Source organism: Jatropha curcas, chromosome 3 (assembly GCF_041381405.1).
Source record: "Jatropha curcas cultivar XTBG-Jc1 chromosome 3, XTBG_Jcur_1.0, whole genome shotgun sequence".
NCBI lineage: Eukaryota > Viridiplantae > Streptophyta > Magnoliopsida > Malpighiales > Euphorbiaceae > Jatropha > Jatropha curcas.
The window spans coordinates 23,144,212-23,159,622 of record NC_143153.1 but is presented as its reverse complement, the minus strand read 5'-3'; the positions used below and the strand labels follow the sequence as shown (position 1 = coordinate 23,159,622).

At 31.4% G+C, this 15,411-nt stretch overlaps 1 long non-coding RNA gene across 2 annotated transcripts; it reads right to left on the bottom strand.

The window, feature by feature from the left end:
• Window positions 1–7,859: 7,859 nt before the first annotated feature.
• LOC119369231 (uncharacterized) lies at window positions 7,860–9,907 on the bottom strand. Of its 2 annotated transcripts, XR_016320011.1 has the most exons (4): window positions 9,595–9,907; window positions 8,852–8,917; window positions 7,942–8,138; window positions 7,860–7,878 (listed from the first exon to the last, which is right to left on the bottom strand). It is a non-coding gene; the product is annotated as an uncharacterized LOC119369231 (long non-coding RNA). The 2 variants fall into 2 exon arrangements; XR_016320010.1 differs by lacking the exon at window positions 7,860–7,878 and having other exon boundaries at window positions 7,929–8,138; window positions 9,595–9,897.
• Between the last annotated feature and the right edge of the window lie 5,504 nt (window positions 9,908–15,411).

The following is a 15,411-nucleotide window of genomic DNA, read 5'->3' as shown; positions in this document are numbered from 1 at the left end:
ATTTCGCTAAAAATTATAATTGAGTGAATGCACATCTGACATCCCTATCTGCAACGAAGTAATAGTGGGGCTCTCCATGTCTTTTGTTAAACAAGCTCAAACATCTTATTTAACTAGAAGCATATACATACCTTAATGCTAAAGTTCATGTCTAAAACTATTGAGTATTTGATCCGATTTTGACGAGTTGGGAATTTAATTAGTATTGTATATTTAGCATATCTTTCTAATATAATTAGTATTGTATATTTAGCATAGATGTATATTTTTTTATTAAGTCAAAATAAAATATATATACAAATTTTTTTTCAGTTTTTGAAATAAAAAAAAATTAAAAAATATATATTTTTAATATGAAACAAGTATTTAAATAAGTCTTGATATTAATAGTAAAATCATAATCAGATTCAATATAAAACAGATTCAAATAAAAAAAAAAGTGAATTTTCAGATAAATTCAAAAATGGATATGAGTTGCTAATTTATCAATTCTGGTGATTTTCAGAATTGATGAGCAAAATAATGCATTTTGGAAAATAATTTCAGAATCACATTATTTTGGTCACACCCTCTCTTTTCCACTTCCACATGAAAGGCAGTATCTCCCATCTTCCCTCGCTCTCTTCTCCATTCTCTCATCCGATCCCAGATAATCTGACAAAATGAACCGGTGAAGAAGAATGGGTGAGACGAAATGAGAGCAAAAATTCAATTGATCATAAAAAAAGAAAAACGTGTCCGAAAGAATTATATATATATATATTTTTTTTTTCTAAAAATATTGAAGTCAATTGATCATAAAAAAAGGAATTTTTGATCCCTCTTTCTGGATTAAATAGGGTGGCGAATAGTTTGCAGGATTGAATTTGATGACATTTCCGATCAAAGTTTTGGCCGACAATAATAAATTGTGTAATCATATAATTTATTGACTAAACCCTAATTTTCAAATGTTCTCATAAAAAATGAATACTGGTTAGGCTCGATCATTTTTACTTTTGACAACCAGCTATTCCTTGTGTTCATGCAAGCAGTTACGTTACACTTACGCATTTCCCTTCTATCAGCAAATTATGCAGAATCTGCAAGGAGGTGTACTAACCTTCATTTCAAACAGCTCTTTTTGATCTACAAATACATTCAGGGTATGGATTTTCATAAAAAGATTCTTCGGTCCTGAAACGCGCTCGACCTTTTATTCCTGGCAATGGACCTTTTCTTTTCCTTGGAGCTCCTTGCCTATGTTTTGGAACAAAACTCAGTCAGTAGCTTATAATACTTCTGAAATTTTATTGTTCAAGAAACAGACTAATGACAAATGCATTACTTTAGTTTACAGTTAACCTCCATCTCAACAGGACAAAACAAGTTCAAATGCTGCAGGTGCAAGTTGTTAAATAAAATAGATTCAATATTCTCCTTTTGAAGTGAACATGAAAGGAGAAAAAAGTACTAAAATCTCAAAAAGAGGCAATAATCTTAGTACAAGAAAATGTGAAAGAAATACACTAAAAGTTAATCTTGAGAAAACTATCAAATAAATTACAGAAACTTGCAACAAAATTTACGTGTTCTTATGCATCTCCTGCACAACGTATGAAAATGAGGATCCTTCTTTCAGCCGTCCATTTTCTAGCTTATCATATAGTTTGACAATTCCCTTTCTGCAACAAACTACCATATCAAAATCAGGTAATATATGAAACATTCTTGGGAAAAATTATATTAAAAGTTATTTTCTGTTGGGGGGGGGGGGGGGGGTTCTGGCGGGAAAAGAACAAGAAAACTAGATAATCCTTTCTCAAGGCATAGCTTTTCTGTTTTAAAAAAAAAGGCATAGCTTTTCTGTTTTTTAAAAAAAGGCAAATCTGAGCCTCCTTTCATATGTAATATGAAAATCAAGGTAGACTTGAATTTTAACATTCTCTGTGAACATTGTTGGATTTTGAACAAAGTTGGGCATAATTTTAATCCCTGTTTCTCAGAATTTCATTGCTTTGGCGCTTAGACCATGTGGATTTTGGGTACTCCCTACAGGAAAAACCTTGAAGCTTGGTCAGCTTCACATTATTATTATTTTTTTTTATGTTTTTGAATAGTTTTGATAGGTTAGAAATATTCAATTGATAACGAAAAATATAGTTTTTGATCCCTCTTTGACATTTCCAATCAAAGTTTTCCAAATTCATAAAATCATTTGTTCCAAATTTATGCAAAATACAAATTTTCTTGTTCTAATTTTTATTTAACATACAAAAAATTATAATTTAAAAATAAAACAAAATTCAAAAAATATATAAAAGAAAATTGTCACTGGACAAGTTACGACTAGAGGTTGCTTTCAATCCTTCAAGAACTTTTAACCTTTCGTTGTTTGATGATGAAGATGGCAAGTGATATGTCACGGCGCCCCAAACCACACTACAATTTAGATAAACATAAGGCTTTCGAGCTTCATAATAAGCGTAACTTATATAAATCTGATTTTTCTAATAAACTTTAAAGACAATAAGTCCATATTATTTTATTTAAATTTCAGTTAGGTCTAATTTCAACGCATTAAAATTAAATTAAATTATAATTGAGACCTAAATAATCAAATCACAATATTCATAATATAAGCTAACTGGTTCATACATATATATAACATATATAAAAATTCCATAATAGAATATGACACAACCAAATCTGTGCAGCTCAATAATAAATACATGTAGGTTCATTTTAAATGCACAATACTACAAATTATAAATTACTTTTTATAACTTCGTGAAAAAAAATACAAAGCTTATATGGATTAGTAAGAGTTTGCTACCTGAAAAAAATAAAATAAAACGACTCGCTTTACAATTCAGTAAATAATAATAAATAATGTACAACCTAGACAATCATAGAATTTGCTTCCTAAATTTATATAATGAGCACACAGCCAATTAAACACATGTCACAGCATGATCTACAAATAATATCACCTTCGTCTCTAAGTAGAGATTAATCAGTAGTTACCGAAATCCTAACAGTTGAGATTAATCAGTAGCGTTACCGAAATCCTAACAAATTATTTTCACACATGGCCTATACTCTCATACATGTGCATTAAGAGTCGATTTCTTATACATGGCCTACTAGTCGACCCCCTATACATGCTGACATGTCTAATCCTCGCTTGATTAGCTACTCTAATTAATTTTATGAAATAAATTTGGCAATATTCAAAATTAATTTACCTATTTAGAACTTATATTGGCGTTAAATTATTTCCGGTTGGAAACTGTTCCGATTATTTATTAATTTCAATTATAATTTTTTAAATTAATCAATAATTTAATCAATTTAAATTATACAATATACCGTTTGCTGGCTCATTACTTTTCAATTAATTAGTCTAAAATTTTTGGCAACACAATGCCAATATTACCATTTATATTTTCCGGTAACTTTTTTTTTCTATTAAAAATATTGGTAGAAAAATTTCAATTGGATCAGTACATAATCAGTATAAAAGTGGAAAAAAAAAACTCAACAAGTTTCAAATAACTTATTTTCCGTTATTTAGCTGCAATATTGAAAATTAGTTCAAAAAAATTTTATCTTTAACTTATAATATTATAAAAATATTTATAATCGTAGAAATGTCATATTTTAAAAAATTATTGTTGAATATGAGAAAAATACAAAAAAAGATTAAAATATAATTATTGACGGTGACCATGGCGGTGGCTAGTGACCATGGTCGTAGCCGATGGAAATCGGCAACCGAGGTTGAACGGTGAATAGTGGCAGAGAATATTTCTCACGACCTGTTCTATAGGTCGGAGCGGCACTAAGACCTAGGTGGAGTTACGGCAATCTAGGCCCGTAGCAAGCCTATACTCTAATTATAGTCATGGCTTCATATAATTAAAATGCAATTCATATAATTAATATATGCACCCATATTATTATTCAATTACAACTCATTGGAATACAATTGCGAAACTCCATAATTTATAGTCCTTTATATTTACATGCTTGATACAACTATTAATAATTTTGTTTATTTTATTTCAACTCGGTTGGATCTATAGGGTTCACCTCTCCTCCTATTACCTGAAAAAAAAAAAGGAGGTAGGGGGTGAACGCCAAACTCAATGAGTAGGGTTAGATACTCACCCCACACAATCATACAAATAGAGATGTAAATCAATTTAGTATTCCGACTAAATATATAATCATGCAGTCGATCACACAAACGACAAAACAACAGTAATTACAATTTTTAACACCTATAATCAATATCAAGTAGATGTTGGTCAGTGGCATCACCCTCTCACCACGTGTGCACCAGGGAGCCGTCCTCTATACCTGGCCAATCAGTTTCAATCTCACTTGACCATCCCTCTCATTTTTTTATACTCTCTTTTATTTTCCATACCAACAAGAGACCAACTTGTAGTTTTCCATATCATATATCATCAGATGCATACAGGGTGCTGATCTCTCTACACATGGCCGATGGTATCATAGACTACCCTCACAAACCCAACGGTGACCCACTTCATTCCAACTCCACACAAGGAAAGCAAACATGAAGCACATCACAACTAATCAAATCATTTTAAATAATAACAAATAATGCAACACATTACAATTTACTAAGTAATGCATGTCTAGTATTTAGCCGTGTATGCATGGATGCAAATGCAGGTGGATGATACGTATTATCTAACACTACTCACAGTTTTATAGTTTAGCTGGAAGTTGTGCTCCTATATTGCTATCCGGTTACTCGATATTTAATTCCTCATAACCCACAATAATGTGTAAAGAAAGAACCAAAATAAATTTATTATTCATGAATTCTAACTGTGCTTTCCAAATTCAAAATTTTAATAATATTTTATCTATTTTTCTTAATCTTAAGTTTCCTACTTTTATACGCTAATCTAACCTTATTATAATTCTTTAATTAAATAATCTTCTGTAAACATTAACTAATGAAAAAAAAAAAAAAGTTAATTTCATTATTTTACATTGTCCTAAAAAAAATTCTATCTATCTATTTCAAACAGTATCAAACATTCAATTTACGCTGTCATGGGGCGATTCAATTTCAAATCATAATCACATCCTCCTTTTAATATTACAGTCAACATCAAAAGGGTTCTCATTTATCAATATCAAGGATGTTTATACAGTCAACTCCAAACTCAACTTATTTAATATGATTTTTTTTAACTACAACTTGGATTTAATAAATGTCAAATAATATTTTACTCGTTTTTAACTAAAGCTTCTTGTAAGCAATCAAACCTTTTATTTATTACAATACTAGAATTGAAAATCACTAGATAATCCTTTTATCTAATAACATGCTGGTCACCGGACCGCTCCGCCAGCCATCGTGCACGGTGGCTGAAAAATTGATTTTTGCCAAAACCGAGCAACACATACACCAAAATGCTCCAAATCTCATGGGGATTCAGAATTCGTGATCAATTTAGACTGGGTGTATCTCATTTGGCTGGAAACGGCCTCGACAGCCACTGTACCACCGCCATTCATGGTGGTTTCGTCGTCCTGCCCCATTTTCTGAAGTAATGGAGGGAAATCATTTAGGAGGGGACTAGGTGTCGATTGAGACCATCCTCAACACTTGAAGTCGACGGAACGACGAGATTTCGCTGGAAAACTCCATCGCATGGTGACGCGACCTTCCAATCACGATCTCTCTCGATTCAGGCCCTTATCGTGCGAACCAAGGCCACCGGAGTGATTTCTCATCGAGCTCTTAAGCTTAGAGTCCTCACTCGCCGGAAATGATGGCCGTTTGGCCAGAAAATGGGAAGGAGAGGGAGAGAGGGGCTGTCGGTGTCGGGGGGAGAGGGGAAGTATTTTTTTTTTGGCTTTCTCTCTCCTCACTTGATTGGTTTATGTCTTGGTTTGGTTCAACTCAAATGGGTCTGGTTTGATAAATGGAAGCTTTTAGGTTCTCTTTTTTTTTCCACTGGTTTGTTTTATTTTAATTAGTTTAGTCAAATTTTATACCTTTCTTCAATTTATTCAGCAATAGTTGCAGTATAATAAAATTACAGTTTGGGATCATCAAATTAAGAAGTAGATATAATTTTGTTATTATTATTTTAATTGATTTAATATTTAACGGCCAATATTAATTCTTAAGAAATTTAAAATATTCTCGACTAGGAGTTCCAATAATATGTTTTGGGCTTGAGCGTAACTCTGCAAACTTAGACTCGGATTGAATATTTTACGGTATTTACAGCTCATATAGTCAAAAATCCAGATTTTTGATTTAATAAAAATTTAAAATTTTTGAAAATAAAATTACGAGGTGTTTCACTGATTAATAAATTAAAAAAAATATATATTTATAAGATTATAATAAATCTGAAAATATTGTTTTATTTTCTTGAAAATAAGAAATATATATTTTTTAAAAAAAATGACTTAATCTTTCTTTGATCAGAAAAATATTTTTCGTTAATTTATTTTTCTGAATGCTATAAATAACAGAAAATCATGAAAAATATTTTTGTACAAATATATACACACACACGCGAAAGCTGAAACAATGAGAAAATCTCAAACTTTTCCTTTGTTTAGCATTCTATTTTTCTTTCTTTAGAAATTTTTCTTTATTTTTCTGTATTATGATTGGACAACATAAATATATTAATTAATATTGACTACAAATTATTCATATTGAATTATTTAAATTGTTGAGTTGTATCCCTCTAAATGATTGAGTTTTATCTACCCTTAAACACTTTATTTGAGTTGTTTTATCTACTTTAAAATATTGTATTCGAAAACATAGATTATCTATATATATGTACATAGGAGAAAATTTTGTTCCAAATAAAATAATATATCTTCCCATAGCAAAGAGTTTTTTTTTTTTTTTTTAGTTTATACTAGTGTTAGAACTCACGCAATGCGTCGAGTAATATCAATCGATGAAATAATCTTTTATAACATTATTCAAAAATAACAAAATTATATAATCAAATGACCATAAAAAGCATTAAAATTGTATCTCATTAAGATATACTAAAAAAAAGTTGTAATACTAAGATATGTCTTCTTAAGTATCCTGCGAAGCTTTTTTCCAAAGTATGCAATAGCAAAGGTCATGCATGGCATGACCCAGGGGTGTCAAGATGGGCTAGCGTGTTAGGTTCAACATGGATTCGCCTAACACGCGACACGATTAGGATCAACTTGAACACGACTAATTTAAAATTGTGTTAAATTTGTCAATACAAACACGATACGAAAATTAGACAGATGATACGAACATGACACGTTTAACTTGTCTAATAGCATAAATAGTTTAAATGAGTCGTATTGATTTATATACAACCCTTGTAACTAGCTTAATATCATAAACAGATTAAGTGGGTCGTGTTGACCTATATAGACCCACTTAATCTGCTTATAATAATTTTAAATTTGAACCTATTTAACTACATTCATATTTAAAAATAAAATTTCGTACCTAAAATGCATAAATTCTTGAAGATTCATAACTAAAATAAAAAGTAATACAATTTATTAAATATATTTTTACAACATTTTCCTTATTTATTAAATAGGATTCATAAAATTTTCGAAGGTAAAATTGGGAAGCTGGTGTCACGACCCGTTTCCATGGGCCGGACCGGCACTAGGGCCCAGGTAAGCTTAAAGCCCCCGAGGCCCGTAGTAAGCCTAAATTATCTAATATGTCTACCTATCTTTTCCAATTTCATCAAAACAGTAAACCCATATACAAACATCTGGCCCAAACTCAAATAACACAATGTATAACCAGGGCCTATTCACAATAAGTTATAATCACGTTATGGGCTTACTGGTTCACCTGCAGCTAATTACCTAACATTTAATTTATAGTGTAGTGCTAACAATAAGTCCAATATTAATACTGCAGCTAATTACCTAACATTTAATTTATAGTGTAGTGCTAACAATAAGTCCAATATTAATACACAACCCTATAACTGCGGAGTCTAAAAATAATCTGATAACGGAATAATTTATACATCCAAAATTAAATAACATGAATATAAAGTTTACATTTGTAACTCTGCGGAGAAGATTGCAGAGCTTCAGTCGAATCAGCTGCTTCCTAGTACCTGGGAGGTTTGTTGGGGGGGGTGAGTTTTGCAACTCAGTGAATGATAATAAATAATACACACCACATACAGTCAAGCAAAATGCACCCTAGTATACTGAATGAACACACAACAGTCAATCATATGACATTACATCAGCACCCACAAACAATATCACCTTCAAATAATCACATCACGTGGAAATTAGTCAGTGGCGTCACCTAAACCCCCGACGAGCCGTCCTCTCAAACAGCCCATCCTCTCAAACATGTGCACCCGGGGAGCCAATCCCCCATATCTGGCCGACCGGTCTAATCCTCACTTGACCAATCCTCTCAATATTTTATTTTACATTCTCTCTTTTCTTTTCTATCTCATCAACATCATTTCATCAATTCATCAGGTGCACACGGGGGCGCCGATCTCCCATTTACCCGGCCGACGGTCCAATTTCATCAGTTCATCAGGATCCATATTTATCGACCGTCCTCACAAACCCAGGGTGACCCACTTCATCCTAACTCCACACAAACAGAGCACAGTATATACACAGCACAAATAATCAAACAATTCATTTATCATAATACACCAATTTCATCCAAATGCACAATTATGCATAAGTATAATTATAGTGATCATAACATAATATATTTGAGAAAATACAATATGTAAATATATAAAAATGTAATGTTATGCAAATGCAGTGTTGACATGCATTATTTATTATTACTCACAGTGATGGAGAGCGAAGTTCTAGCTTTGATTCTGTCCTGGAGGAGCACTAGATGGACCCGGGCGATCTACGCAAAGTTAGAACGACACAAAAGAAAATAATTCTATCAGACAATATTTCTTTACCACTCTAAGAATTTTATTTTATATTCTACATTTTTTTTTTCTACGTAAATAAATCTCGATATTTAATTTCTTTTCTGTACTAAAATTTTTATTTTTCTATCTAACTCTATTTTATTTTTTTTCGTCTGAAATATATTTTATTTCCTATTTTAGTTTCTACCAAGATTTATTTTATTTTTCTACCGAAATTTCGGCAGCATCTCCCCTAAAAATTGGACTATCCACCTGTTAAAATATCAACAATTTATCTAATAACTCCAAACCACACAACCCATCCATCGGGCAATCAATCAATCTAATATTTCCATCCTCCAAACTCAACATCACCACACATTCAAAATTATACATTACAATAACGTTATATCGAAACTACCTTCATTAAATCAACAATAAAATTATAAATCTAGTAACTACTCACAATTACTAAATTAAATTAACTAAATTAATTCACTACAACCAATAAATTTAATTTAATTAACTACTATTACTAACATTAACTTAACTAAACTAATTGACTACAAGTAATAAAATTAATTTCATTAACTAATATTACTAAATTAATTAACTTCAAATAATAAAATTAATTTAATTAACTATTATTATTAAAATGAAATTATACCAAATATATATTGTTGCCGGACTTTTTGGTTAACCGGAAATGGAGGTTGGTGGCCGGAGAGGAGGGTGGCGATGGCGGATCGACTGCGACAGCAAGGTGCGGCAGTGACGCACGGTGGCTGGGTGGCGCGATCAGCTGCTGTGTCGCCAGAAATGAAGACGCAGGCGCAGTGAAGGGAAAAAGGAAAGAAAGAAAGAAAAGAAAGAAAGAAAAGAAAGAAGAAGAAGAAGAAGAAGAAAAAGGAAAATAGAAGAGAGGGAGGAGGAGGCGCTGCTGTGATGGTGAGGAATAGAGAGGGCAGCGCTGGAGATAAAAAAAAAACAAAAAGAAAGGGAATTTTCTAGATGTTTTGGGTCGAACCGGTTCGATTCGATTCGATTCGGCCCAAATCATCAATTTTCAACTGGTTTTCGACTTTTTCAATCGGTTTTTTGGTTCGGTTTCTCATAGTAGTTGCACTAAAATATTAATATTAATTTCCAGGCTGTCGGTTAATTAAATTTAATTGGATAATTTTTGAAAATAAAAACTCGGGTTGTTTCAGTCTTCCCCCCTAAAAAAAAAATTCGTCCTCGAATTTTCTAAGTAACAAAAAAACAAGGATGCAACAGTTGTTTACGACAATGGTCGCTGTATTTCTCACATAATGTTGCAACTACTAAAGTTATTACATTTACATTCGAAAGAATACTAAGGTGAATCAAAAGGATGAGATAAACATTTTTCAGTTCAGAGTGGTGAAACTAAATTTTTTTTTCTTTTTTTTTTTTTTTTTGGTAGACTTAAGTATGACAAGCCAATGAGCAGATATGGGAAGAAAATCTAATTTTTTTTTGGGGAGGGTAGGATGATTATGAGATGAATCTATCCTCAAAGTTATCTACCTTATCATCATAGTTAATTTTAAACTTGAGTTGTACTATATCTACAAGTCGTCATCTCAAGTGAAATATTCATAACCCAAGGCACAGATTCGACACTAATATTCACCTCCACACGTAAGAATTTAAGTCCCTTATAACCTCTGCTCAAGTAAGGGTTATTCATTTCATTAGCTATATATCATGTGACCTACATTGATGTATCGCCTCATTTATCTCTCACTAGCTATTATAGGCAACGATCATTTCTCAATAAGATGCTCATACACCAACCAAGCATTAAATCTTCTGATACTCGCATCCACATATTCGAATTTACTACTATTCCAATCTAGGATCCCTATTATTATTATTATCAAGTTCCGCCAGTAAGTGCTATTTGAATCATTTCCAATTAAAGAGAACAAATTCTTGCCACTACTACAAGCTTATTTCAAATAGAATCAAGACATTTCTCTAGCTAAGTGCTATCAACTTATAGGATATACTTGGCTTCTATCCCAATCACATCACCTCTTTAACAGCTTAACCATTTTCTAACGAAAGATAGATATATAATCTCTTTAAAAATCCTACTAATGAGAATCCATTAAAACGAGTAGTACATCAATTATATAGAGAATTTTAAATTCACAATCAAGTCCCTCTTTGAGTTATTAACTTCTCTGTTCCTTTTTCCAGTTGTCATACCATACCATTTCTTAATTAATTATGACCAGAACTTATGCAACTAGCCATGTTAACTGTTGCCATGCCAAATAATTCTTAATGTATTTTCTAAAATTTGCACACGCCATTCTATTATACTCAATTCCATAAAGAAGTCTAGCCTAAACCATAGTTTATATTCAATTTATCTATTTCTTCTGTCTTTAATCAATCTTTTAGACCGAAATTTACGTATCTAGAAATCAAGAATCCTAAACAAGTAGTGCCTTTTGCTCCAGCTAAGTATGTGATTAAGAATGTTAAACCATAATTTAACTCCTGAGTAGAATATGTCCATTATTTTATGTTTATTCTTAATCCCATGAATGCCTATGAAGATTCAGATAATAATATATCATTGAGTTATTCCTTTTCTCCAAGTCTATCACCTCCAAAATTTGTAAAATTTATACCTAATACGATCTAGGAATATCCTCAACCTTAATTATGTTCTCTCTACATGCTTTACTCCAAACAAGATTAATACCTCATTGAATCCTTTAACATCAGAGTTACATTGTATCAGTCCTCGAATTGACCTAGCTAATTAATTATTCCTTTACACTGCAAGTTATGTTGCAAACTGCCATTTATAACAATTTTATTCATTCAATCATAATTTCCACCAATTGCTAAGAATTTCATAATAGGTTTACATCGACTCCAAATCATGTATTAATGATCCTCATCCTAATTGGTATCTCAATCATCCCATGAGCAATTTTTCATTGATTACTGATCTGATCGACACCTATGAGCTGGCATTCCAATATAATTAAGAGGAAATCTTAAACCGTCCCGTTATCACATCCATTAATCCTATAGTTTATATTTTCAGTCTTTAAATACTAGCATGTATCCTCCTTACTAATTTGTTAAAACTATCCCAAATTCACTTATTCTTTCTTATACCAGTTTCACTGTTCCATACAAATAGTAATTTAAAACTCAATACAAATAGTAATTTAAAACTCAGCTTGCTTACTAATGGATGAAAATACTCTAATTACCTTCATGTTCTAATAAGGACATAAATATAACTTTCCTTCTTTATCTAATAAAACAAGTAACTTGCAAAAGTTGCACTAATTAATAAAAATTCCTTATTTTAATTGCTTTACGGCAAGAAATTAAATTTATTCACATTCGTCGTCATCTCAAGCTAAGTCGCATGATCCTTTATCAACTCTTATGCTCAGTTATTACTATTAATAACACTTATCACTTGTAGTTAATACATTTACAAGCTCAATATGTGGATTCAATTAATATAACTCATAAACTATTTTCTAACCAGATGCCATCAAGTTACAGAAGTGAGAATTTTCTTATCTCTCTCTCAAGTAGAAAGTCTATCTTTCTTTCTGAATATAAATACTAAGTTCTTTCGTCATCCGGATTACAATCCTTGAACCATTATCTATTTGTTTATCACAAGACATTCAATAGTTTCCTACATTTGATCTCTTTTTAGATTCTAAATTTAATATTTATAAACCACTAAATTCTCGAAACTCACCTCGCAAAGACCGATTAACTCACTCATAAGTTTGGTTATAACATTATCAATTATTTATTTAATATTCTATTAGAATTATCATCAACAGTGATAATTATTTTAAACCTCAAAGCCATTTTTCCTACCTTCAATAGTATACATGTTCCATCATTATATCTTTAATAATATTTCACTCCTTTTTTGTATAACTACATAGTCTTAACTACTTATTCTAGAGCATCTTTTAACTTTCTAAATTTTCATAAACCTTAAATTTATTTACAGTATAAAATTACTATTCATGATCATTTAAATTCTTAATATCTACCTTAGCTCTATTCTTCAAAAGATATAACAAGACACTGTTCAATTATACAAATATTATTCTCCTCTATTCTTCATACTCAAATTATGTTCAAATTATATTCAAATTATATTCAAGCTATATTTTTTCCTAATATGATTATCACCTAACATAACAGCATTTCAATCCCAAAACCACTAATTTCCTTTGCTACCTTTTACTTTTATCATTTAACTTTAACTTATTAATCCTATATAACTTATCTTCTTACATACATAAATTATATATGAATATTATTTATTCCATAGAAGGATTTTTGTTTAATCCATCCCTTTAGCATCAGTAACTAAATCACATCTCTAAAGAACAAGGATACAAATTTTAATCATTAAACAACTTGTCTTGAACCTAGCTGCGAATAACGCTGAATGGGAAAGCAAGGAAAACTATGTCAAGACATGACAGGAATTACTCCGCAATTACATCTAGAATTATGAACCTAATGCTCTGATACCACCTTTGTCACGACCCGTTTCCATGGGCCAGACCGGCACTAGGGCCCAGGTAAGCTTAAGGCCCCCGAGGCCCGTAGTAAGCCTAAATTATCCAATATGTCTACCTATCTTTTCCAATTTCATCAAAACAGTAAACCCATATACAAACATCTGGCCCAAACTCAAATAACACATAATGTATAACCAGGGCCTATTCACAATAAATTATAATCACGTTATGGGCTTACTGGTTCACCTGCAGCTAATTACCTAACATTTAATTTATAGTGTAGTGCGAACAATAAGTCCAATATTAATACACAACCCTATAACTGCGGAGTCTAAAAATAATCTGATAACGGAATAATTTATACATCCAAAATTAAATAACATGAATATAAAGTTTACATTTGTAACTCTGCGGAGAAGATTGCAGAGCTTCAGTCGAATCAGCTGCTTCCTAGTACCTGGGAGGTTTGTTGGGGGGGGTGAGTTTTGCAACTCAGTGAATGATAATAAATAATACACACCACATACAGTCAAGCAAAATGCACCCTAGTATACTGAATGAACACACAACAGTCAATCATATGACATTACATCAGCACCCACAAACAATATCACCTTCAAATAATCACATCACGTGGAAATTAGTCAGTGGCGTCACCTAAACCCCCGACGAGCCGTCCTCTCAAACAGCCCATCCTCTCAAACATGTGCACCCGGGGAGCCAATCCCCTATATCTGGCCGACCGGTCTAATCCTCACTTGACCAGTCCTCTCAATATTTTATTTTACATTCTCTCTTTTCTTTTCCATCTCATCAACATCATTTCATCAATTCATCAGGTGCACACGGGGGCACCGATCTCCCATTTACCCGGCCGACGGTCCAATTTCATCAGTTCATCAGGATCCATATTTATCGACCGTCCTCACAAACCCAGGGTGACCCACTTCATCCTAACTCCACACAAACAGAGCACAGTATATACACAGCACAAATAATCAAACAATTCATTTATCATAATACACCAATTTCATCCAAATGCACAATTATGCATAAGTATAATTATAGTGATCATAACATAATATATTTGAGAAAATACAATATGTAAATATATAAAAATGTAATGTTATGCAAATGCAGTGTTGACATGCATTATTTATTATTACTCACAGTGATGAAGAGCGAAGTTCTAGCTTTGATTCTGTCCTGGAGGAGCACTAGATGGACCCGGGCGATCTACGCAAAGTTAGAACGACACAAAAGAAAATAATTCTATCAGACAATATTTCTTTACCACTCTAAGAATTTTATTTTATATTCTACATTTTTTTTTTCTACGTAAATAAATCTCGATATTTAATTTCTTTTCTGTACTAAAATTTTTATTTTTCTATCTAACTCTATTTTATTTGTTTTCGTCTGAAATATATTTTATTTCCTATTTTAGTTTCTACCAAGATTTATTTTATTTTTCTACCGAAATTTCGGCAGCATCTCCCCTAAAAATTGGACTATCCACCTGTTAAAATATCAACAATTTATCTAATAACTCCAAACCACACAACCCATCCATCGGGCAATCAATCAATCTAATATTTCCATCCTCCAAACTCAACATCACCACACATTCAAAATTATACATTACAATAACGTTATATCGAAACTACCTTCATTAAATCAACAATAAAATTATAAATCTAGTAACTACTCACAATTACTAAATTAAATTAACTAAATTAATTCACTACAACCAATAAATTTAATTTAATTAACTACTATTACTAACATTAACTTAACTAAACTAATTGACTACAAGTAATAAAATTAATTTCATTAACTAATATTACTAAATTAATTAACTTCAAATAATAAAATTAATTTAATTAACTATTATTATTAAAATGAAATTATACCAAATATAT